The 26,953-nt window shown below is 38.8% G+C and overlaps 1 long non-coding RNA gene across 1 annotated transcript in view; it reads right to left on the reverse strand.

Annotated features, from left to right (window-relative positions):
* The window catches only part of LOC308188036, a 119,108-nt gene that overhangs the window by 83,200 nt on the left and 8,955 nt on the right, over positions 1 to 26,953 (reverse strand). Inside the window, exons 4-6 of the long non-coding RNA XR_013945109.1 lie at positions 10,982 to 26,672; positions 10,664 to 10,737; positions 9,933 to 10,076 (exon numbers count right to left, since the gene is read on the reverse strand). This is a non-coding gene — a long non-coding RNA (uncharacterized lncRNA). The remainder of the gene's footprint in view (positions 1 to 9,932; positions 10,077 to 10,663; positions 10,738 to 10,981; positions 26,673 to 26,953) is intronic.

The raw sequence follows: 26,953 nt of genomic DNA on the forward strand, positions 1-26,953 counted from the left end.
AAGAAAGAAAGAAAGAAAGAAAGAAAGAAAGAAAGAAAGAAAGAAAGAAGAAAGAAAGAAAGAAAGAAAGAAAGAAAGAAAGAAAGAAAGAAAGAAAGAAAGAAAGAAAGAAAGAAAGAAAGAAAGAAAGAAAGAAAGAAAGAAAGAAAGAAAGAAAGAAAGGGTGATGGAAAAAAAAGTTTAAAAATTTCATGTGAACAGCACAAACAAACCGGAGCGCTTGCAGAGGATTACTAGGGAACATTTCAGAAAACTCTGGCTATAAGTGCTTTGGAGCCAGAAGTCAAAATACAGGAGACTTTTTTATACCCTCCTTACCAGCTGCAGATGGAAGAAGAGGGGAAGCAGTGGTAGGAGAGGGAGAGGACAAACAAGCTCTACAGTCTGGGAAATGTGATGATAATTCTGCTGAAGATCTCCACCAGACTACCAGTGGGTGCAGAAGTAGGTCCTATGCATATACATCTGCAGGATGTGATTGTCTCAGACACACTTATTAGAAACGTAGAGGAAAAGATCTATTTTTACAGTACTGATTAAAACAGAGTTGGCCTTCTGCAGCGACTGAAGCAGCACAGCTTTAGCTGGCTTGAAGCTGTCCACGTGGCAGAACCAGCGCGGCTCCCTGCACTCCGTCCAGTTGCCATCTGGTTCCCAACACTGTGCATCGTGTGTGTCCAGGGCACTCCCAGGTGTAGCAGTGCCTTGATGAGAATGAAAATTTAGACAGAGTGATTGAGAAAGCCTGCTCACTTGAGCTGAGAGTCATTTGCTACACAATGCCAATACAGCAGAAGCTAGGGACATTTACATCTTCTGTAAACTAAACACCCACAGTACCAACAGAGCAGAAGTTGCAGTAAAAAATAAATCCTAAACTACATTGAGGCAACCAGTAGGATAAAAATAACGGAATTATTAGAGAAGAACAGTCAGCAAATAGAAGATTTAAAATATATGTTATTATTTTTAAAAGTTTCCTCCCAGTTTGCTGTTCTGTAGGGAGCACATAAAATGTTATAATTCGTAAGTTTTCACTTCCATGATTTTTTTTTTTTTAGCAGTCTGTAAGGTTATTTTTCTGTTTTGTTTTGACTTAAACAAAACCAACAACAACAACAAAATGACCTAATTAATTTCTCCATACAATCTTAAGATGTACGAGATTTTAATTACTTGTACAGCAGAACCCTAAACTGGAAAAGCCAGGCCATTTCACAGCATCTTCCTGTGAGCTGTTCTGATCAGACTGAGGCTTGGATTTGGGGTATTTCTATGCAGATTTCTGTGCACGTTACAACCTCTCCTACTACTTACAAATGCATAAAACAGAGCAACTAACGTACAAGACAGTGGTGATGAGAAAAATGCCGTGACAAGTAAGTGCAGCACATAACCTTCCACTTTGGTAAAGAAGACTACTGAATTTTGGGAGGCAGAGGAGTCTCCTCCTGAAGTCTCCATTCAAAGGAGTGGAGGACTCAAACAGCAGCTGCAGCGCAGACCAAGACTAGAGATGCAGCCTCGTGCAAAGCAGTATTTAACCCCTCAAATTCTGTAAGCACCGCCCTTTCAAAAACAGGGCACAACTCAGCCCTTCTCAATCTGGTATTCTCCATGCTTATGTCATACTTGGTATATTCAGACTTCAGCCATTTCTCAAGAAGAAATCTTGTGCTCAACGTCAGAGTTATCTTCAACTTACAAGTGGAGGTGCTCAGCCAGAGGAAGCTTGAAGAGGCTCTCACTGTTGGACCCAAGACAGTGTAAAAGCATCTCCCAACTTCTTACCCATTCTCACCCATTCTTCCAGACACGGGCACTACAACTCACATGTATTAATATTTCATTGCAGCCTAGTTTCTAGACCACAACATATTTAAGAAACATATTTTACAAAATAAGCAATACTACATATAGAAGAGTAAATAGAGAATCTCTGGGCACTGCAGCTTCTGTTGATCATAAACATAAAGTTAACCCCATTGAAATCAATGGCACAACAAAAATTGTTCTTTGTGCTTTCTCCCAGTGGCTTCTCCAGAAATATTGCACAGCTTTATTTGTTCTTTATGTTATGTACTGTGAACTATCTGAAGTTGTCTTGAGTGGGACTTCAATACTATGTTGGCCTTGAACTAATCATCTGCAAAAAGTTGAAATTCAAACTGCAAAGAATGGCTTTACTTTTTTTAAACTGCTATTAGAAGTAATAGCCACTAAAAAGCAACGTAAGATGTAGACATTGATCACCTGGATAAAACTTCATTATGAACATTTTTCAAAAATACGCATACAGAGCTGAAACAAACTCTGCAAGTGCACTGCCAAAGTAATTTTCTAGCTTGATCTCTCAATGCTAATTGAATTGTGAGACTTCCTATTTGTTCCTCTGCTATCTGCACCGTTAGGCCTGAATTTTCACACATTTTCACTGATCTTCAGGAACGCTCGCTAGTGCTTCTTCCTGAACCCTTAATTAGTCTGTATTTTGGGTTAGATGGCATCTCAGGAGGAAGAGAGATGACAACCAAAGTTATAAAATTCAGGAATTTGATACTCACTACCTCACCTCCTTCTCCATGTGAATTTTGGTGCACCACCACAGAGGTATGTGCCCTTTAATATATTCAGCTTAGCAGGTTTCAACAACTAAAAGGATTATAGCAATTATTTTGACAATAATGGAATTGTAGCTCTTCTGTGTCCAACCCAGAACCTTATATAGGTGAAAGGCAGCCATATCCAACCAACAGTATAAATAAATCTATTTGGGGAAGAGAATTATGTGCACACCAAGTCCCTTCTAACTTGCTAAAATTGATTGTGAGGTGTGGGCTGCAATGGCACAGACTGATGAAATATTCACCAGCGAATACATGCCTGTACATACATTATCTTCTATATGCCTGAAAATATCTTCATGAAGTTAAAGCTGATTTTTTTTAAAAAAATCCTTTGATGAGACAAAGTAGCTCAGCCGCCTTCTGTGGTCACTCAATTGGTTTGCTCTTACTAACAGGTACAACCACCTTTCAATTTGCTTTTCTTCCCCACATCAGGCCTTTTTCTGTACTCAGGAAAAAACCCTAGACCACCGCGTTCTCTTTTGGCTGTATCTGCAGTCAAGTGCTATTCCTTATCTGGTTGCCTTCAGCTGCACTAAGTTTTGAATCCTGTAAGCACTTTGGGGCAAGAAACACAAGCACTTGAAGGCTACTGTTTTTATCCTGTTAAATAGACCCCCTGAGAGCACTTTGTGTTATAGAGAAGAAAGTAATCACCACTCTAGATAACTACTAAATAACATCTTAAATGTGTACACCTGAATATTGTATGTTCAACTTCAGTTTTATTTACACCAAGTAAGAGAGCATCCACACAAAAACACACCAGTCTCATAGGTTAAACAGACATATATTGTAGAGCAGGTTATATTTTAAATGAAATAATTTTACAAATACATTCAGAAGGCACCAAGGAGACAGTAGAAATAATTGTTTTAGTATCATTTAAAATGTAAATGTCATGTAATATGTAATTTAAATGTAAATCTGCACCTTAAACCTTCAATCCATCAATGTAAATCTCCAGTTAAGAAACAAAATTTCCATGCGATTGTGTTAATTCCACCTTCTATAATAATTATAGAATGAGAAATGTATAACCTTCCATTAAAAAACTGATATCTTCATAACAGACTGAATTGGAAAACTATTTAAGAAAAGGTTACTAATAAAAGTAGATTTTAAGATGTAAATGTTTTTTTCCTACATCCAAGCAGAGAAACACCATATTTCACACTGCATTAAAAATAAAAACAAAACCCAAGATGAACCCTTGCAGCAGAATTTCTATGTGCATGCCCCTTGGGTTTCTTACAGAGTTTCCATCCATTTTGAGATAACATGATTAATTCCTTCCCATGCATCCTGAAATTTATAAATGCACATTGGAGGAGGGACAATACCAATTTTGTGTCTCTTAAAATAGGAAAGCAAGACTTTGACACTCCTCAGTTTAAACTAGACAAAGAAAGAAGGAAAAAAGCTAACTGCATAAGTCTACAAGGTCATGCAGAATTTAGCATTCTTTAAATGTACTTTAAGAGTCATTCAAGTTCAGGCTTCCTGTATCAGGTTTTTAAATTAGTGTTACTTTGGTGTAAGAGTAAAATCCAAAACTCTGATATCTGTGGGAGACTTTCCACTGACTCAAAACTGAACAGGCTATTTTGTTTCCTATAGACAAATAAGACAATAAATCTCATCTGCCGAAGGTAACAAAAATAATCATGATAACTGTTTTCTTTCTTAAAAAAAAACAAAACAACAACACACCAACAAAAACCCTGCCACCAGATACAAAAATAAATATTAAAAAAACAGAATGACTTATCAAAGAGTACATTTTTTTTTCAAAATAATGCTTTTTGGATATAGAAATGTAAAAGTAAATACACTACAGTTGTTTGTGTATGAGTAGCAAAATAAATACAGTGAGCAGAACAAAACAGAACAAAATCTTTTGAATATAATCAAATAGCTTTCCTACCCTTCTGCATACTGAATTCCAACAACAATCAAGACCAATTCTGAAAAGACTGAGAATGCGTTTAAATATGTATGCCGAAGCTTTGTGCTTTTCCTGAACTGAAAAAAGTAACTGCCCATACACTGTAAATATTTGTGACTTTATCACATCTTACAGATGAAAACATAAATGAATACTTCTATGTTTTTATCTTCCAGCCAAAGTCCCTTCTATCACCTTGCCTATTGCAATTCAGTAATACTAGTTACCGTGAACAATATTTTAGAAAAAATAATACCGATATATTTGATACGAGTTATAAGTGTACCTCCTATACAAAAAAAAAAAAAAAAAGACATTTCTCTTTGATGAATTTAACTTAGGTGTGAAGTATCTTGGCCTTTATCATGACTGTAAATCACAAAAACACTACCATATCTTTCTCTAAGCTACTCCACGTCACACACACACACCCTCAGCCGACATTAATATACAGACTTGATGGTGCTGCTTCTGGTTTTCTAGTCTCTAGATAAACTGTGTCCTTTCCATTTCAGAAATTACCTAAGACAAGGAGAAATAAAATAAAGAAAAATAAAGAAAACAAGGCCGCTCTTAAATAATTCATTTTTTTTTCCCAGTTTTGCATTCTAAAAATATTTGTCTGTGTTTATAAAAGCACGTGAGCTCTTATTATTAAAATTGAAGATGCATTCTCCTTTTGGAAATGTCCACTTACATTGACAAAAGAATTTCAGAAGCTGACTGAATGTCACTGTAAACTTATCTGCATGCAGGTATCTGAATACATGGGCAACATGCTGAGGATACATCAGCAAAATATCAGTGAGCAATTCAGACACAATCAGTCAAGGACTATAGAATATGATTTAATTAATATTTAAAAAGGTATATTGGTTATTATAGTAACAAATTCATTTTTTCTTAGCTCCTCTTCCTTCCCCTTTGCAAAATCTTTAATGAGCATCTGAAGCAATTTATTTTTCTATTTTTACTTTAACAAGTTTGAGAAGGGCAAATCACTTTAGAACTCCAGAGAAACTGGACAGGAGCTAAACATTTTCCTTGGCAGGTAAGAGGACATGACAGTAGAGGTATATTTAAACTTACAGATATAAAAATAAATTAGTACATTGCCACCTTAAACCTACACACCCCTTTAAAAACACTGCCTTAACTTAAATAAGGTAATTACCTTGCAAAAGGTAATATAACTACACACCTAACATGAAGTCAATATTAATTCTTCTTTCATTCATACAACTCTCATTTGGTGCATCAGTGAGAAGCAGCTCTTTGGAGCCTCTCCCTGCCTGCCGCCCCCGTCCCCCCCCCCTTTTTTTTTTAATTAAAAAAAATCATCCGTGCTTTGACATGTATCTCTGAGTATTGTTCCTGGACAATTTTTATAAGAGTTTTGAAAAGTTTTATGAAAGACCCAGAAAACCACTGCAGCAGTCAGATCATTATTGCTAACTATTATGTATATAGGCTTAATCCAAATCCCATTTGAAGTTGATGGAAAAAACCCCATCGCCTTCAGAGGCCTTTGGATCAGACCCTTTGTTTCCAGAGGTACGGCATAGCAAATTTCAAACGCATGCAAGAGGGAAGAGCATGCAACCACTGAACAACTGCTAACACTAATCTTCCATGAAAAAAAGAAGACTGTTCTTACAAAGGGCAACTTAGAATGATGAGAGCTTACATTTGACGGTATGTATTTTTAAAATCCAGGCTGCAAAGGGCCCAATTCTGGGTGTTTTATTCCTGCACATACACCTAGGAATTGAGGCATCATAAACAGAACTATGTTCAATTTTAGAGATCACACAGCAAATTTTCATGAAAACCTGATAGTACTGGGATCACTAGGAGATTTAAAATATTCCATATGAATGCAGTGATAGCTGTGGACATATTTCTGCAGCATTCTTCGGAAAATAAGAAACTGGTTCGCTCGCTAGTGGTAAGTTACAGGCCAGATTTACTAGGGATCCCCCCAAAACACACATACTATGTTAGTGAATATCCAAGTAGAGAGGGATTGATCCCAAATCCATCAAGCTCAACCAAATTCACCCAGGCACAGGGTTAAATGCATAAACAAGTACAGATTTACACAGTCGGTACGGTTTACAGTAGTATAAACTTAGGACTTGCAAAAGTACGTGTGCACTTGAAAAAAAATCTACCCCGCCATTTTACATGTACTGGGATCACTTTCCTCATGAACATCTATTGTGCTGGCTACAGTGATTTCAACTTTTTGTCTTCTGGCTGCAACCCTAAGTCTAGCTAGCTGCACACATACTGAATAAACGAATACCTGTCTTTGTAAAAATCAAATGCATTGTGTGACTATGCACACTATACGAACACATAGCTATGATGAAACATGTTCTACAATGTGTCTTATTTTGACAAAGACATGCAATCATATTTCTAAATTTATTTTGTTTTCAGCCTGGTACAGGCTCTACAAACCAAAATTAAAACTGTATCACAGTATTGCTTTGTTATATATATTAAACCCCCACAATAACAACCATTGCAGGGGGAGAAGGAGAGAGTGCTGATTACCTGCACCTGTTTCAAGCTGAGAGCGACTGATGCAGTTAGCAGGAAAAATGCCTAATTAGAGAGCATTTCCATTTTCTTGAGGGAAGGTGTCACGATCACAGGCCTGCCTGTGCCAGGAGCACCTGTGTGCACAGGAGACCCTGAGCACTGCTGCACAGGGTGGAGGACCCTGCCGAGGTTTGTTACACCACAGGAATATGCCTCTCGTGGAACCAGGGCCAAATGCAGTGAAGCCAGGCTGTCTGCAAGGGAGCTGCTGAAACACTTTGTGGATGTGAATTACACACACACAAAAAAATATATATATATCAAAAGAAATCTGGATGAAACAAGGCATTTCTTTCACTTCTTTTATTTCTCTTTTGCTGCTATGAAATATTTAGGAATACTTGGCACACACCAGGAGAAGGCAGTGCCGTACCAACGCATCTGTACAAAATATGATCCAGCCTTATGTTACCTTCTATATTCAATGAAGACAACAACTCAGGACTGCACCTACATTTGAAAGCGGGAACTCCTGCTCCATTCCCTTCCTTCACTCCACCTCCTCCTTTCTCCCTCCCATCTGCGCACAATACAATCTCCCTTAACCTGATCCAAACCTTGCAGTCTTCACCCAGGCAAAATTCCAATTCATTTCAGAAATTTTAGCCTGAATAAGGATGCCCCACATCCAATTTAGTATCTCTGGAAGTAACCAACACATCGTAATCTATCAACTTGTGTAAAACCTTGTGGGCTGTGCTCAGTCTATTGCAAGCTGTTCCCTCCCTTTCACGTAACTGTGCTCTCTGTAGAGCACTTTGTCTTACTCACAGGCCTAGAAGATACGCACCTCTCTCCTGTGTTCCCTGCTTCGCCTGCGTTAGTATCATCTGGGAATAGCCATCCTTTTAGTCAAGAGAGCTTAAGAATATAACGCTCATTTACCACAACACCTTAAACACCCTTTTGGAGGCTAAAAATCCATCTGGAGGAAGGGGGGGGGGGGGGGGAGACTGAGTTTGGAGCAAAACCAGCTTCCTCCTGTAACAGTACATCTTAAATTATTTTCACCATCTTTCACTATATTATTAACTGAAAATATGCTATAAATCACCTATAAAATCACCTAAAAAATTCTTCAAATTTGGGAACTATTTCCTATGGTTTTAATTTTTCATTCCAATCACCAAACTTTTTTTTTCTTAAAAAAAAACAAAACAAAAACAAAACAAAACACTTGGCAGTTCAACACAAAACACTTTCAAAATGCAAATACTTTAGCTCACATGCATAATTCCTGAAGTCATTCATCTGAGGGGCTGAACATTTCTATCAGCAGATACATTTCACGTTCTATACTAAAATAATTTTAAATTCAAAAAACAGAATTCCCCTAATTAAACTAATGAACAGATTTTAATCCCTCTTCTTTAATTAACATACACATGTTCTTTATGCACTGCTACGTCCATATTCAGCATGCTTAAAGAAATCCTCAAAGTGAAACAACCCAGTAATAAGTCAGTTCTGCTTCTTTTACTTTCACAGTAACCATTTCTGGCAAGCCACCACAAAATAATGAACTAATACATCAGAAGCTATTTTATATCCCTTGAAGTGCTACCACTCAGCAACAAAACAACCCCAGCAAGTGTTACAACCTAAGAAAAAAATCCTCCTTAGATATACAGCATCATTAGGGGCAATATCATTGAGTACTCTGAAATTTCTCAGTGAAGAGTGTTTAGGAGTTTCTGATTTTATAACAAGTACTACAAATTAAAAACCTTGACTAATACTCAATTTGCATTGTCCTGTGGAGCTACTACAGGCCTCTAAAAGGTACTTTGAAGAAATTAATTTTAGCTCAGCTATCACCAAGCCATACGTTCCTAAATTTCTTTCTTAATCTGCACAGTTCACCAAAACATTCTCTACTTACTTGGAGCTTGATCAGCCAATACATACTACTTTACTGCTTAAAGTTATGAGTTGTTTTTTGGTTTATGTTGCCATAAAACAGCTCAAATGCAATGCCAATACAGAGACAGTTTTGATACAATACTGTCAGTGGCCTGAATTTCTGCACAGGCCACTAGGTATTTTCTAGTTATTGGGGGGGGGGGGGGGCATCTAGATTTGTTTTCTTATTTACTTAACTTCGTGGATATAAATAAAATTAAAGGAAAAGATTCAAATATTTTACGTAAGTGTCCAGATTTTTCAGTGTAGAGGAAAGCATTCTGTTTTACAAATACATATGAAAGGACTAGATTTCTCATAGAGGGTCTTTAAAATATATTTTTTTCTAGCTACTTTAATTTGCACATGCACTTGTCTAAATAAAGCATACAGAGTTAAGTATTACAGGTCTGCCAATTTCAGAGTAGTTATAAATCTTAAACGTGCAATGCTCTGCCAGATTGTACCTAACTCAGAACATATATAACCGTATGCTACTTTGCTCTATAAATGGCATTACTCATATATTGAAGCAATATACTTAAATAAATTCCTTCGTTAACACCCAAAGAGCAAGAGAAAGAGAGTGGGAGTGAGCGTGAGCATGTGCCCGTGCACACACACAGGAGATATAGGAGAAAATACACTTACGGACCTTTAAAGGATATCCAAAATAGTACTTTAAATTATAAATTTAAATTATAAACTCATCCTGAACAATTCCAGGTACTACACGAATTTAAATACGAACCCTGGAAATCTTCACGTCCAAATTCACGTTGCTAAGACAGTCAGGAAAGGCAATTGCAATGAGCTACAGTTACTGAAGATCATCACATAGTTACCTCAGGAATATTAGTCAAGAAGGGCGAGCGTGTACACTGATGCACAGGCGTACGAGTAGCAAAAAAACCCACGGCCGTGTTACCAGCTGCGCTGTAACTGTTCTGCAGTAACTGTAACTGCTCTTTAACAACGCTGCAAGCACGCTGAAATATAAAATAGATGTAAAAAAAACTTGCACCGCCCAACTTTGTTTGTATCTTTCCTTGAGCTTCCTTCTATTAAAAAAAAAAAAAAAGAGGTGGGGGGGGAGAATTGCCATTGAAGCACGAAGCTACATTGCAATCAATGAAGGCGCGACTGGCACAAGTCCTAGAACATTTGCATTCAGAAATAAAAGCTGTGATCGACCTTTGTCTGCGCAGAAAACGAAGCTTCGCCGGCTTTCGACAGCCGAGCGAAGGGAGGGGCCGGCTTGGCAGGGAGGGCGAATAACCCCCACCGAAAATAAAAAAATAAATAAATCCCAAACCCACCGGGGGCAGGGAGCCCCGGGGGCGTCGAGCCCCGCGTCCCTCCGGCAGACGGCTGGAGGCGAGGGGCAGCGCGGTGCACGCTGACTTTCCCAAACTTGCTGCTGCCGCCCCGCGAGGCTCGGGCAGGGGGCAGCCCAGGGCCGGCTCCGGCTTCACCTCGCAGGGAAGGGGAGGCAGGCAGGCAGGAGGGCAGGCGGCGAGCCGGCGGCTCCCCCCGGGCACACGCAGGCCTGCGAGGAAGGGCAGGCGGTCCTTACCTCGGCGGCTCCTCCGCACGCTGCCCCTGCCACAAGTGCCCCTGCTGCCAGCTCCCTGCGACAACAATGGGAGGCTGCGAGGGGTGGCATGGAGGGGAAGGGAAGGGAGAGAGGAGGGAGAAGGGGAGGGAGAGAGGAGGGGAGGGAGGGGAAAGAGAGAAGCGTGTTAAGCTTGTCTGGTAGTTAACAAGTCTTGAATGAAGAATGTTAGCAAACAGACAAACAGCATGTCTGATGCATGCTAATAGTCCTGGCTTCACCGCTGACACTATGAATAATTCAGCAGAGAGGAAGGAGGAAAAAAAAAAAAAAGCGCACCCTCCACCCTGCCTTCACGCTTTCAAACGTCTGCAGAGAAAACGAGAATAAAAGTATGCCGCAACTCTCCCCTTTCAACGCACGGCTACGGAAATATTCCGAAAAAAAAGGCCAGCTAGGCACCACTACTCTCGCCAGGGCTGCCTCTCAGAGATCTGCGACTCCTATTTTTCTTGGCTATTAATTTCCCCCCCTCCCTCTTTACCGCCTATTTTACTTCTTTTGTCTAGGAGCTGGCACCTGTCCCAGAGACGGCATTTTACTGCACATCCCCTCTTCCCTCCTCAGCAGGGAGAGGCTCGCAGGGAGTAGGCAGCCTTTGTACCCCCTGTCTCCACAGCAGCACTCCCCACGTTTCCATTTCAGATTGCAAGGGGCTTGGAGGGACATCAGCCGCCCTATTTCATGTGGCGGAGATACCTAAAGCCACTAAAAATATATTCGTACCAAAGAGAAAGAGAAAGCCAGAGAACTAGCGGCTTGTTCTGTAGGCAGCGCAGTGCACTGATGCTCGGGGAGGGGGGGGGGGGGGAACCACAAGTAAAAGGCTTCGTTCTCACAGCATACAAACTAGCAAAGCCCGATTCATCGCTCAGTCAAAGAAATCAATTTCTTTAACAAGGAAAAAGAGACGGAGAGGAGAGGGAGAGAGAGAAAAGGATCAGCGGAGGGGAAAATACTTGGAGCTTTAACCTCCACATTGCGACGTACAGTACAGCCAAGCAAAGCCCAAAAGAGATGGAAAATTAGCCCAGCTCTTACACAGTGAAAGCGGAGGGTTAAATAAAGCAGGGAGAGGGAGGGAGGGAAAGAAGAAGAAGAAAAAAAAAAAAAGCTCCTATTTGCAGCATTTTTAAAAGTTCTGCTCTGGCAAAGGCCGTCTGAAGGGGAGGCCCTTGCAGCAGGAATGCGAGCAGCAGCAGCAGTAGCCTTTTTTCAGAGTCCAGCCTCCCCCTTGCGAGCGACTGGAGCAATCTGGCTCGGCGAGAGGAAGAGGAGGACGTGAGCTAGCGAAACGCAGAGGGCCAGAGCTGATGATGAAAGAGAGGCACGGCCCTGCGTGAGCAGGCTCGGCCTCAGCGCCCGCGGCCCGGGTCCAGGCCCGGAGCCGGGCCGCGGGGTGGGCCCGGGCCCCGGGAAGAAACGAAGCGGCACCGCGCAGGGATCCATGGCGATGCAGCCCGGTTAATGAAGCTTTTAATTGGGGGTTGGGATAGAAGGGAAGGCCCTACGAAAATATCTTCCGGGATTTAGAGAGGGGAGCGCCGGGTTCCTCTGATTTGCCCCACCTAGGTATGGTAAGGCACTACGTGAGGACCGCCAAATTGCGGCACGAAAAACGCACCGAGCTGCAAATGGAGATTCAGAGGAGGAGGAGAGAAAGAGAGGTGAAAAAAAAAAAAAGTAAATGCTGTATGTGACAGAAAAGCTCGGTGATTTTGTTTTCTCATGCCCTTACTTCTAAACCAGCTGCACAGCCAAGCTCCGGCTGCTTGGCCCTTATAACTATCTTGGCACAGAGTCAAAAGCTGATAAGCATTTGGGCGAGACAGCTCAACTGCTGTGCTGGAAGAAAAACAGCTGCCATGATTGCTGTTTGATTGAGAGCGCTTACACATACTCACAAAAAAACATATCGGACTGCAAAGATGGGCCACAAATGCCTGAGGATTCAGCTTCAGAGGAGCAACGCACATTTCCCTTTTTTAAAATAATAATAATAATAATAAAGTTTTATATAGTTTTTCCTCCATTTGCCCTCCCCTTTTTTTAAAGAAAACATACTGCGTAGACTTGCTTTTCTTCTTCCCATCCCCCCTCCATAACCTCAAGCAAACTCAAGGAATTGTGCCAAAAGTCCCGTTGCTAGTTACCAAGTGCATTTTTTTAAACGTCCCTTTGATACTTCTTTCCCTCATGCTTGCCATGGAATATGCAAGTAAGATAATCTTTCCATTACTTACAAAAAATAATTAAACAAGGCAATGAACTTCTAGCGAAACCTTCCTTTTTCTGCCTTTTTTTTTTTCTTTCTCTGAAGGGGCAAAAGAAGGGAACGAGGGGGAGAAGAATATTTTTTCTCTTTGCAGAGTCTAACATTTGGCTTTTTCCATTTGTGGCAGATCACTGTAACGCTATTGTAAAACAACTTCCTGCCCCTTTTGGCTCCGGTTCCAGAAGCTGCTAGGCTAAGTTCATAGCACAAACTTTTTTCCCCCTTGCCGAAGAAGAGAGAGAAAAAAAAATCCTGCAAATTATTTTCCCCCTTTTCTGGCTAATGGACTCATAAGGTGAACTCATGGCAGCCCTTTAAGAATGTTACACAAGAGACGTCGCTATCTCAAATGGATAATTCAAGCTGAAAAGGTGGGGTCATTATAACTGTACATGTATCTGTGTCTGTGTATGTCTATGCATTTTAATTCTGTAATTTTAAGTTGCAAGTCTTAATACCATCAGGTGGATAATGAGCTAAGCTGCTTCATCTGTTGTACTAATTTGTGTATCTATCATAGCACAGATCATTGGGTTAGCATATACAGTCTCCTACTTTCCAACTGCTTTCGTTCTCTAAGGTGGCCTGCCTCTCTCTCTCCTCCCTCCCCTCCTCTAAATGCTAAGTCCAATGAAAATACCCACCCAAGGCTTCTAAACCCTTCCTGCTAGAAACTGGAGATGTTGCAGTCTCTATGCTATGAGCCAAAAAGGAGAAAATAAGGCCTCCACAACTTGCTCTCTCACGATCTCTCTCTCTCTCTCTCCCTCTGTTTCTCTCATAGCAACAGCATTTCTTGGTACGCCTGCTTTGGCATACATCAGCATTTCTACCCGTCCAAGTGTCCTTTTGCGTCACATCTCGCCATTTCACTCAACCAATGAGATCTCTGTGTTGCAGTAAAAATATATATACTTTTTCTGTTATTGGTATATTCAAAAATTTTTATGTGCTTTCCTAACAAAAAATGTTCTTCAGCATTTGATTTGCCCTGTGTGAAGAAAAAAAAAAGAGAGAGAGAGAGAGAGAGAGAGAGAGAGAGAGAGACTGTACAGGATTCAACCTTGAAGAGTCTTCTTTGTGGAAAATATGTTACCATAAGAAAAAAGGGATTGCATGGTTACTTAAGGAAAGTCATAATTGTCCCCATGATTTAATATTTATTTTGCTTATGCTATCATTGCTTCCCTGATGTTCTTTTAAAACAGCCAGGCAGTTTCAACTAACTGGAAAAGTCAATACCATGCGTTTCTAAGACTTTGTAAAATACTCCGAGGAAGAAAAAGAAAAATATATTGATCTTTTATTCCTCTAAATATTGATCAAGAGATGATAAAAAATGGAGTTTCTATTTCTCGCAACTCTCAGATCCCATCCAGAGAGGCTGCTCTCCAACCTTCTGCTTAGAAATGCACGATCCTGCAAAATGGAGCAGAGGTCTTCACAGGTTTTTTCTACGATGTATTTCCCTCTTACATAAACTCACTGTCTTCTAAAAATAAAGTATTTAAATGATCAGCTGTGGTAAGGACAGTGACAAAGCCTCAATGCTATTTACAATAGCTTGTAAAGCAGCCATCCCAAGAGCTGCATGCACTCTGCCTAACTGATAGGACTGGCAAAAGCAAGAATTACTAAGAACAGTGTATCCTGCATTTGACGGGACACACTTCCCACCTATACATCATAAAGTATATTAAAACCCTTTTCATTGTTTTCAGACATGACACAGTAACTGTGAATACATTCTATTAAAACACACAATATTAGCTAAGTGTAGAAAGTATAGTGTGGCACATGTGGATTTCTCCGAACTGGCTGGCTGTGCCACATCTTGAATGACTATTGCAGTGACATATTTAGGGAACCTCTGTTGCACATTTTTATCCAGCCTCAAATCTCAAGAAAATGCACAACCACTGGCATTCTGAGGAGAATAAACATTTCTTTTGTAAGCCAAGTATATGTTTTATGGTTTACCCTTACCATCTTTTCTCTCTCCCTCCCCCCCTTTTTTTTAATAGTGTGAAACCACAAAATGTTTTTAATATTTATTTTTTGAGAATTACAGTAAAAACAGACTCGAGATTATCAGGATGTAGCTGACAAGATATTTACACAGCAACTTTCCCACAAAGTTTTATGTCACACCTAGTAATTCTGAATTCTTCTTCTAATAACTGAGGTATCTGTTGTGTACAGGCTGTGGAGGATATGTATTCATACATTCTGGGTGGTTAAAAAGTAAAAGCAAGCAGAACTTCTGGATAACAAACTTAGCAACAGATAACCATAGTGTCCAGCTAAAACTCTTATCATTTTTGTTTAAAAATAATGACATGACATTCGTGATATTATTTATTTTAACAGACATGCACAGATGAGAATGTTAACCCTGCACAGAAGAGAAGAGATTACATGGCATAGTGCATTCAACAACTTTTGATGCCGATGTAATATAGAAGACAGACCTATTTTTTAAGGAAGGATTAGACTCAAGTATATAAATAACTTAGCTGGCAGTGTTTTACTTGCATCTAATAGGATTTCTGAATGACTCTTCACCCTTTCTCTCAGACATTATTTCCGGAACATTATTTATTATTCTGTTTTTATATATATAAAAATACAGATCCCCCTATTCTTTTACCTTCCGTACCTATCTCCTTCTTTCTCACTTTGTAAAAATGTGAAGGCACCTGAGTTTCATCTCTGCTTCTGCCTGTCTCGTAACTGAGATAATTCTACTACATTTGGAGGGTTAAAGGTAACTCCTTTACACAGTTGTGGTTCAGACTCATTCACTGTAAGTTATCCTTCTTTACACAAGATACACAAATGCATTATATGTGTCACCATAGCTGTAAAATAAGATTGCAAGTCATCTAATTTTAGGTTTCTACCGTACTAAAAAATAAGGACTCAGAAAAGCAATTAAGTGAATTCTAACTTGCAAGCTTCACTTAAGAGAAATGGAATTCCAAAAAACAAAGTGGAGGAATTATTTCAACATTAATTATCCATGAATAAATTGAAATTACATAAACGGTAATATGGTGATAGTTTTGCTCTGAAGTTTGTTTATACTATTACATAATTTTATAACCCTTTTCTTTCCTCCTATCACAAGTTCTGTCTATTGGAAACTCATTAATAGATACTTCTGCTAATACACTATTTTGTCTTCTTGTATTTTAACAAGAAAAATAGTCTACATTTTATGCAATACAGGCAACAAACTATCTGTGAAGAGATTTGTGACTTTTTCTTTCTAAATAATATAGATCATTTCCAAGATTGGATGTTTTCCAATCTAACAACCTCCAGAAATGTTTAATAAAAAATTAGCAGGTATATATTTTTTTTAGAAAAATAATCCTATCAAACATGTTAGACTTTTAGGATAAAGCTATCCATAGGAGTGCAAACTCACATTTTTGAATTTTTACTTGTCATATCATTAAAATAATTCCAGTATATGTTATAAGCATTATCACTAAGAATAGCTATACTTAACATTTGGAGAGCATTTCTTTTTAAAGACACTTTCCACAGATGAAATAAATAAAATAAATAAAATAAAAGCAGTCTTGCCTATATATTCTCTAAAGGGATCGAAGGTGCTCTGCAGGATTATGCCTGTACTTCATAGAAAGGAAGTAATTACATATTGTATAGGTTGGGAAAGTTCTATTCTACTGTTGAATTAACTCACATTAATTCCAGTGGATCAGTGCTGGAAATTTAAGGGGGAAAAACATTCAAATACCAAATAAAGACAATTTTGAAGTAAGCAATTCCAAACTGTAAAGGCATTGCTGAAGAAGGATGTATTTCCAACATCCTTCCCTACAAAAACATAATGAAGCATTTTGCAAAAACATTTCTTTCAGTACACTGTATTTTAACAGTAATGTTTTACAGCAAACTTGGCATTAAACTGGTATCAACACAAATGAAAATCTGGCAGTAGGACAAGTTTTTTTATTTTTTTTATTTTTATTTTTTCAAGGAAAGGAGGCATTAAACAGTGCATGGCATTAGCAGTTTTTTAAAGAGTGTTACCAACACAATTTTGTTTATCTTGCAACTATTTATTTTTTACTATACAAAGCTGTATGCCTGAAACTGATGGTATTAATATTTTGCTTATATACCATGCTTACTGATGAAAATTTACATCACAAGCAACAAATCAAAGCCCAAGATAAGATTTTATTTGCTGGCTTCTACTTATTTATCATAAATATGCTACAAAGTTCCCGGGGGCTAATGTAACTGCAGCATGTATTTGTGAAAGAGGTGCAGGCTGGAAACTAAGCAGCGGTACACTCACATCTAGTTTTACTGTCAGATAAGAAGAAAGCTCCTCAGCTGTAAAGCATCACAATTTCGTTTTATTGACGATGTAACTAAGCTTTAAAAATACATCCAGTTTCCCCTGGTCATACCAATTCATGCTCTGACAGACTGCAGCCTATTCTTCATGTCGAGCACTGACGGTGCAGCTCCACGCCGCAGATCGCTGTCTCCTGCTCTTTTTTGGGAGCCCACGGCACTCCTGGCCCCCCGGCCCTGCTCACCTGGGCCGGCCAGCAGCCCCTGCAGGTGTGAATGCCTCGACGCCCCCGGCTCCCTGCGCCACTCGGAGGGTGCCCAGGGGCCCTCGGTCCCAGCTACCACTCACGGCAGGCATCAGCCAGCCCAGGAGTCAAAAATGGCCACCAAGGGTTTGTGACTCCGACAGAAAAAGCAGAGACTTCCCTCATCTGCAGGACCTCCAGCTATGCTCAGAGGGAAGAGAGACAGCACTCCTAGGAAATGCCACATTTCACATGCAAAGCTTGCAACCTAGAAATGTCAAAAGACTCTTACCATCCACTAATACTGCACCTTCGGCAGTGACTGACATCTCCAGTTCCCCAACTACAAATATTCTGTTCTGTCAATACTTTCCTCCTGAATTCACTAGGAACGTGGAGTTAAAATGAGCTATTGGATTTTAAAACACACCACCCCTCTGTTTATTTAAATGGGCAGGTCTGCTTAAAGTTGGATGCCCTGCAGAAACAGCTACTGTGGAGGGATGGGGAGGGGAGAATTAAAAAAAAAAAAAAAAAGGAAGAAGAAAGAAAGAAAGAAAAAGAAAAATGGTAAATATCTTATTGAAAAATAATATGCTATTTTTTAGAGAAGGATAAGCTGCAAAAAGTAAGCAAATGCACACAATGACATCTGTAATGAAAATTTAAAATTTCTTAGGTCTACAAAAAAAAGGGATTAAAATACTTTCAATATTGTAAATTACTCACAGGCTTTTCAACTAGGCAAGAACTCTCAACCGACCAAGTTTTGATATGTTAAGAGTATCTGATTTTTAATTGCAATAGGGTGCTTCAGTGCTGAACAAAGTAAATTGCAGTGGGAACAAAAAAGGGAACATACGATGGAAATTGCCATGTGCTTTTTTGTATTGAAATATTAGTAAGGGTGAAAAATATGCATATGTTGGAAGAAAATAAAAAGGGTTGTCCATTGTGATAACATATTCATAGCATAGTTGCAATTTAGTACATACAAAAATACTTAATCCAGAATGGTTATAGACAGAGAATTCACAGGTACATTATCACTTTATGAGCTTAATATTAGTATCATATCTATTTTATATAGGCACCTTTATTTTTACAGTTAAATTAAGTATTTCTCTTTAACCCTTTAAAACTAAAATATATGGTACGTGAGGTGCATCTTAGATTCATCTGTCTCACTTGGCTATCTAAAATATTACTGGAGTCTTAGAGTGTAGCAGAGTATATTGGCACTGGTAAATTTAAATCCCTCTTAGAAAAAAATCTCATAACATGAACGATATTGACACATTACTGTTATTACCGTAAAATATAATATCGATGGTGTAATAGTCCCACTGAAAGTATTAATGTATTTATCTGTGCAGATAATACAGGCTTTACATTCTTTATTGCAAGCATAGATTACAGTTGTGAAAAAAAAACACCATCTTCGATTCAGTACTTTATAAAACTTGTGTTCCATGAACTGTCTTCCTGGGAATCATTTTTTTCCCCTCTGTCATGTTATACATGCAATAAAGTTGTCACACTTGTATTCATTATCAAACTTCTTACACTTTGAAAGGATGTCTAAATTTACATATTCAGCTTTAACAGTATTCTGCAATTTTTCAGTTTTAGTAAACAAAATGTCACACACATATGCGATTCTCTATTTCCTTTGTCTAGATATATGTATTCCCATACAGAGATACATTTAAGCATTCTGTGATATATATACACAGGCATTTCACATTTGACAAAAATGACAGAATACATATAAAGATTCTTAGAAGATTTGAATGGGCTACCACCCCACTCCCAAATACACGCTGTGAACAATGCACAGCATTATGAAACTTGCAGCAGTGGAAGTTCAAGTGAACTCCACTAACACCAGCTGCAGTGGTGCATTTTCGGCTGTGGAGCTCAAAAGCAGATGTAGCAGCAAGGCCGCAGTTTGGAATATCACCGTCTCGATCGAACCATTTATGTTTGTATGGAAAGAAGAGACCTTTGCATTCTGTTACCTTGGCATTAGATATCATGTAAAATATTTTTAAAAAGAGAGTGTCATTTTGGTATTGCCAGCAAACCAGGAATTTATGGCAAAAAATATTTCTTTGTAATTTCTCATTTTACTTTGTAAAAGATTAATCAGCATCCATTGGGATTAAATGTATGCCATAATTTAATATGCATTATTTTAATGAAGCTTATTGCAATCCGACAAAGCTTCTACAAACACTCTTATAAGCAAAATATTTACTTGGGTTTTTACTATGCTATCTATGCTAATAAAGTGCAATACAAATGATAACACTGGCATCACCAAAAAAAATTAAAGGAGAAAATTACGAAAAACTGCTTCCAGACTTTCCTAGTGAGCTATTTTTTGAGTTGTTTAAAAACACTTCCTTTCCAAAACACTGAAAATTCTCAGGGGATATCAGTGACTAATCCATGGAAATTTTAAGTTACAACCTTAACCATTTTTTGCCAGGGCATAAATACGTGTTACTGGAGATTTTAGGTGGATGATAAAAGCATTGAGATCTTAAAAGGTCAGCTCTTAATTTTATATTCCCAGAACACATTATTAACAGAAACATCATGCAATCAATTTTTCTTGGTGCACCAAAAAAATTCAAGAAAACTGCACAGTGTTTTTTTCTAGTGCAAATAAGCAACTTAATAAGAAAATCATGGAAGAAAAAAAATAGACAGACACCTTTTGTCTCCTGGCAACAAGACAGTGAGACTCTCCCTGACTCCATTAGAAATACGTCTGCTTTTCAAAAACTTTTAAAGCCAAATACCAAAATCAAAGTTGTCATCCAAAGCCTAAATAGCTTCCATCATTTAGCTGTAAGAAAAGGAAACAATTCCCTCTCCAGCCAATAACTGTTTTAAAAAAATGTCATACTTCATTCTCTTCCGTGTGTATGTGCACACATGTATGTGTGCTGTGTGTAACATAGTAGACCTACTCATGAGATATGTATGTATTTGTATATGTGCTTGTATAGTCTCGTGTTACAATGGGCCAGTAAGAGTAAAGACTATTAGAGTAAGACTGTTCTGTTTATATGATATTGCTCAGTATAAATCACACTAATTTAATAATGCAGCCTAAAGGTTACTAATAAAGGCTTAAATTTGAATTTTAACAGGAAAATCGTGGGAGACATGGTTTAGGACTAATTGTTTTTTCTAGTTACACAAATAAATGAGGCATTTAGAGAATGTCAAAATATCTAAAATGTAGCATAAGAACTATACAAAAAAAGTTGGTACTATATCCACATTAATTTTATCCCTTCAACATTACCATAACAGCTCACCCCACTACATTCAGGGAACACGTACAACCAACTAACTGTTCTGTAACTACCAGAATTTAAGACCTCATTCCCTTAATAGACCTGAAACAATTAGGGAAACTGTCATAAAGATCAGGTATTTCATCTACTAATGCACTGCACACACAAACCAGAATTTTGTTCCAGCACTCAGCTGGCAGTGCTGTGAGCTTTCAGCACAGAGGGGAGAGCAAAACAGATACTTGAGATTCATTGTGGGGATTTGCAAAACACAATTTTGCTTTAATACTGTACTTACACACATGCTCAAATAGCAAATGGCTATCCCATTCGTACAGAGGAAAATTTTTATAGGAATATCAGATTTACTGTATTAGTGTTCACCTTTTACTGGCCAACAAGTGGCCAAAACCTTAATCAGGGTAAGAAATTTAATCCATTGGAAAAGACCATTTTGTGCTGGAACTATTGTGTTATTCTAGCTTTTGTCTTTGCCTTTCCCTAGCAGGGAACGCCATTTTGAGACTGTCATACATTTTTCTGTCCAAAGCGGATAACGCCTGTGGAAAGCGTAAGGATGGTATTCTCATACTGCAGAAAAATGTAACACAGCAGTATCACAGGGAAGAAGCATTTTTATTTTCACAGGTACAACTGAAGTCTCTTTTATTTTCTGTTCACCCCAATATTAATTTTAAACCCCACATACATAACCGTATGATACGCAGCTATCTATACATGCAGCATTTTGAAACTTTAACATAATATACTTTAACATATATATTTTTAATTCTAGTACTTAAAGGAAAGAGGTAGAAGAAGAGACTTTACCTAAAGACAAAACGGGCAAATAAGTATTTATTTCAAATTAATTTTACTAAGTTACAATGGGCCTAAATATGTATCTGGTAGTCCAGTATTTAGAAAAAGGTAAAAAAAAATAAAAATAAAAAAAAAATTAAAGAATAGACTCAGGAATTTCTACAATACATCTGAAGCCTGACCAAACTCATGTTCTACCAGACAATTTTTTAATTTTTCATTTTTCTTTCCTTAGAAATATAGCAAATCATTGTCCAAAGGATCAAAAAATAATAAAAAAATCAATGGATAATACAAATGGCTTAATATTAAAGGCAGAACAGACAGGTGTACAACAGTTGCTTAAATACTGTTTAATACAGGATACTGTTTAATATGAATATTTTTTACTTCGTTTTCACTGCAGGGGTCACATTTGGAAACAATTCTGATAAAGTAAGTTTAGAAAAAATAATGTAGGAGTTCACATCTCTAATTTCAGTAACATTTTTGTCTAGGAAATAAGAAAGGTCTTGAAAAGATGAAGATACTGTTAAGCTTTATAAGGTAGGGAAGGAGGGAAGGAGGGAAAAGATAACTTTACCACAAATATCTTGAGAGTTCTTACTCAGGTGTATCCAAAGCAGAAAAACTCCAAAAAGCTCCACTCATTAAGAAGCTTTTGGAAGAAGCACTTTTACTACCACATCTTAGTGTATTATCATACATATGTTGAGATATTTAATGCACTCAGAAAAAAATTTGCTTTCTTTTCAAGCAGGCACATATGATATTTATTCTAGGGTTCCAATATATTTTTGAGGAAAAAAAAAAGTATTTTAAAATTTGAATACTGGTGAAATGTTTTATTTTCATTTTACTCTAAGCAGCTGTCCACATTAAAATTCTCCTACAAATCTTCAACTCCATACAAAACACAATCCCACCAGTGCTTTAAGGCAAAACAAACAAATGAACAACAACAAACACACAAAAAACAACCCCATAACAAAAAATAAATGCAACTGACATTGCCTTGACACTTTCTTTAGTCTTTAAAATCCTGCAGATAACAGAAAAGCAACACCACTACTGAAGAACACATGGTGAAAGCAGGTGGACCTTGTATTTTCATTAGTAAACACATTAATTTTAACTAATGAACATAAGTGAAGAATATATGCATGCTAACCTGACAATATTATTTTTATTGGACAATGGGTACAGTAAGCATAGCTTTCCCCTCTGGCTTCCATTAAAATCTAAAGCTGTGAGTCTCGGGGAATTTCAAGTAACGAATAAAGGGAACAGAAGGGTTGGTTTCAGTATTGCTATATTCAGCGTCACTTGCTACTTACATACTAACTCTGTGCTGTTCACATTTGGCTCAGCTTTGAATGTAAGTTTTCATTAAAAGGGAATGATATTTGAGTTGCTTGGCCACTTTTTTGTTTACATAGCTTATTTTGCTGTATTTCAGAATAAATATAAGAGCAGACAATTGGAAGTGTTTGCTAAAATAACAAAACTTCAAGAAAAGTAAGGGAAATAAGTTACCATTTTACTTGAAATGACTGGAATGCCAAGAAAATGATTAAAACGAGGAGAGAGAAAGAATGACAGAAAGAGAAAAAAATGTCTCATACAAGAGGGAGTTACAGTACTCTGTATTGGGCAAATCCATACTGCAGCACATAATCTGAAGGAGGAGCAAAAAGAAAAAAAGAAGGCTTGGAAGTCTGCAACATTTAAAGAAAGCGGTGTGCTCTCTTCTCCAGAGAGGAGCATGGTAGAGAAGGTAGATCTGCGCAGCAAACACAGCAGCACTACCGCAGGTTCTCTGTTCAGCCCTGCCCTGTGCAGAGCCAGTGGAGCAGGATGCTCTGGGCAAGGCAGTGGTGCTGTGGACATTCAACGTGGCTAAAGCCTCCTGCTCCACCAACATGGTATGTGTCCAAAACTATAGAGAAGAGGCAGACGAAGAAGCATCTATTGTGCGCCTTCCTGCTTGTTGCTCAAGTAGCCTAAAAAGAGTCAGGAGAAACACAACTGCAGACACCACAGCAGCTAGTATCAGCAGCAACATCCCCAAAGCCAGCAATATCAGGTAAACCCACCCTGCAGTGCGTTATGCCAACACGGCAGCCTGTCAGGGATTTACAGCAACATAAAAAGAGAAAAAGCCAGTAAGCCCTGAAATGCCTGAGTCTAAGAGGTAACACGTGCTATAATGCACATTTTTACTGTGATGGTATGTTTGGATAGAGTTGTGTCCACAGTTGTTCGAGCATCAAAGCTTATTACTGTAGTATTACTTATTTTTGTGACGGCAACATTTTAATTTCACCCCATGCACACACATCCCTTCCGTGCTCAGTGCTAAACCTGCTGGGCTTTTGCCTGTCATCAGCAATTAAGGGCTTTTTTTTTTTTTTGATAAAAGAAAGGAATGTGGAAAAGAAGTACTTCAACTGAAGGTGTATCTGAAGATATATGTGCAGGTTATTTTTATGATCTATCCTTTTATTTCACAGATATTACTGCTGAAGAAGAAAAGCATACAGAGGTGAAAAATAATAAATATCTTCCAGTGAAAGGTGATGGTTTTCTGTGCAAATTTTCCAGATAATTTATCTCAGCTACTACTTTTATGTATGTCCACTGGTCACAGCAATTAAAATTGAGATGAATCACGTTCTGCCACCAATTGCTTTTGAAGCCAACAACTAAAACAAAACAGAACAAAGAACAGTATTTTTTTGCATAAAATTAATGATAAATGTGAGGAATCCCTAGTTCACTTTGGCTTAGTATCCTACACTTAACTAAGCTTGGTTTCACAAACCTCCGTGCGTGTATTTATGTCACACAACACAAAGAAAGTGTCATGCAAAAGGTGATGAGTACAATCTGATAGGACACAGCATCACATTTCCTTGCAAACTGAGTAACAATGTTTGAAAATGGTAATACTTTGAGATGCGGCTCTGACCTTGGAGGCCTAAGTTCAATGCTGCAACTACCACGCAGTTTTTCTCTTAAAAGAAAGAGAAATCTTGCATTTTTCCCCTCACCTAACACACCTTCCCTTGGAAAAGGCCGGTGGGGGGAAGAAGCGAAAGGGTAAAAAAAAAAAAAAAAAAAAAAAAAAAAGAAAAAGGGAAGGAAAAAGAGCGAAGGCCGCAAGCAGCGCGACTGAGTCTCTGGCGGCGGGGTGGCAGGCCTCAGCGAGGGAGAGCCGCGGCCTCTCTGCGGCACGGCCCGGTACGCTGCCATTCCCCGCCAGCACGCGCCGAAATTAGTTCTCGATTTTGTGGTGGCCCTCGGAGAGCAATTCCCATTGAGCGGGGAACAAAGGCCGCGACCCCGGGGTCAGAGTGTAATGCAGGAAGCATGACCTCCCCTTTGTTCACAACAGCACTGTTTACTCTGCCTAAGTAAAGATCACCAATACATTAACTAAAGAGGATTTAAAAGGTCATATCCCCAGGGATGGAGCTCACGCCAAGTGGCAACTCTCTTCAATCACTAAATCATTCCACTTTTTTTTTTTTCTTCCCTCCACTCCTTCAAAATAGAGACACCTTCAGCTGCCAAGGCTCAATGGCGTATTATTTCCTGGGCAAAAATACATACAAAATTCATGCGGTCTTCCTTCCAAATCCAGGCTTCTTTCTGCACAGTTAAGCAAGCTGTTTTGACATTGTTTTTAAAGTTAGCAAAATATTTTAAGTGAAAACGACCACCTCAGTACACTTTGTTTTCACATCTCCTTTTGAAAAGTTGAGTTGATTTATGAAACTGTTTGGGTCTTAAAACAATTATTAAAAAGTGTAATCTTTGTAGCTATCATAAACGTGAATTTTAAAATAAGCTGCAGTATACAAATCAAAAAAAATGCCTGATGCTGGAGAATATAACAGCCAACTTCAGGATGGTTCACTTGTTTGAAGGGGGAAAGGGGAAATACACTGCCTACGAGAAATCACGTATGCTGCTAGCTAGGCTTCACCAGGCTATATAAGCACTTACTTTTTGCTGTTGAGCTGTTACTAACTTGTTTATAATATCTTAGAACAATATTGTTAAATTTGGGATAGATCAACATAAGCATCTCCTGGAGCAGCTGCATTAATGCTGTGTTGGTAACACACAGGAGCCAACATGGACAATTAGCACACTGGACTGTCACCTTCCCATTCTCGCCTCTAATGCTCTGGCCTGTTGGACTATCCCAGATTTCTGCTTTGTGTCTTGGCTTCCTCATCTGTGGTGATACCGCTCACCAGGATGCGGTTGTTGCCATCAGTTACTCAGCCAGGATGGGAGAAAGAACACATGGAAGGGAGTGGTTTAGACTAAGATATTTTCCCCTTGACCGTCACAGAGAAACACTTCTGATGAAGCTAAACATTGCTAAAGTCTCCAGAAGAAACTTACTCCAGGAGTAAGGCCAGGCATGGGGATATGCTGGTCAAAGTCTTTGGAGCAGGGAGCTCAGCACCACAGACAGACCCCACAGGGGGCACATGCCGGTGGAATGAGCACTACATTACCCACCGTGCCAGCAGATTCTGCAAGGAGGCCCAGGAGTGCCAGGCTCCAAAACAAGGTCCTGCAGCAGCACAGTACAAGACTTATCTACATGAACTATATGAGACAGGAGTGAGGGTGTCCTTCAGTTCTCAGATACTTCGTGCAAAAGAGCTATTTTTGAATCCACCAGAACACATGCAGCTTTCTAGTCTCTAGCAACATGAATTAATGCATGAAGTGTCTCATTCCAGATGTAGCAAGCTGGGGGTCTCATTATATCCAGCCTGCATGTACACTCTGCCCCTTCCACTCTCCTACTAGCCCTGCATCCTCAAGAACCAGGCAGGATGAAGAAGGAAGATTCTTTGCACTCCTCCTCAGGATATTTGAGAAGTAACTTCTCCTGTTTGCAGGCTTCTTCATAGCAGGAACCCATGCATTTCAAATTGTTTTATAAGGATCTGAAGAGAGAAATGAAATCAAGAATCCAATAAAAATAACATTACATTTGCTTTATTGTATTTTCTGTTCATGAAAACTTGCCACCACTGTTCCTCACTCCTGCTGTTTCTGGTCTTTCCTTACCCCAGTAGAAAGAGAGTGAAAATTACTGTCACCAAAAACTGAAAGGAAAAAGCCTTTGTAGCATGCATGTCACACTGGAATGCACAAGGCTCACCAATGAGACAGATGGCTCACAACTGATTCCAAAGTGGCCAGACATAAAAGGAGAAACTTCCAG

The sequence above is a fragment of the Anser brachyrhynchus genome, assembly GCF_964034855.1.
Source record: "Anser brachyrhynchus genome assembly, chromosome: 1".
NCBI classification, from domain to species: domain Eukaryota; kingdom Metazoa; phylum Chordata; class Aves; order Anseriformes; family Anatidae; genus Anser; species Anser brachyrhynchus.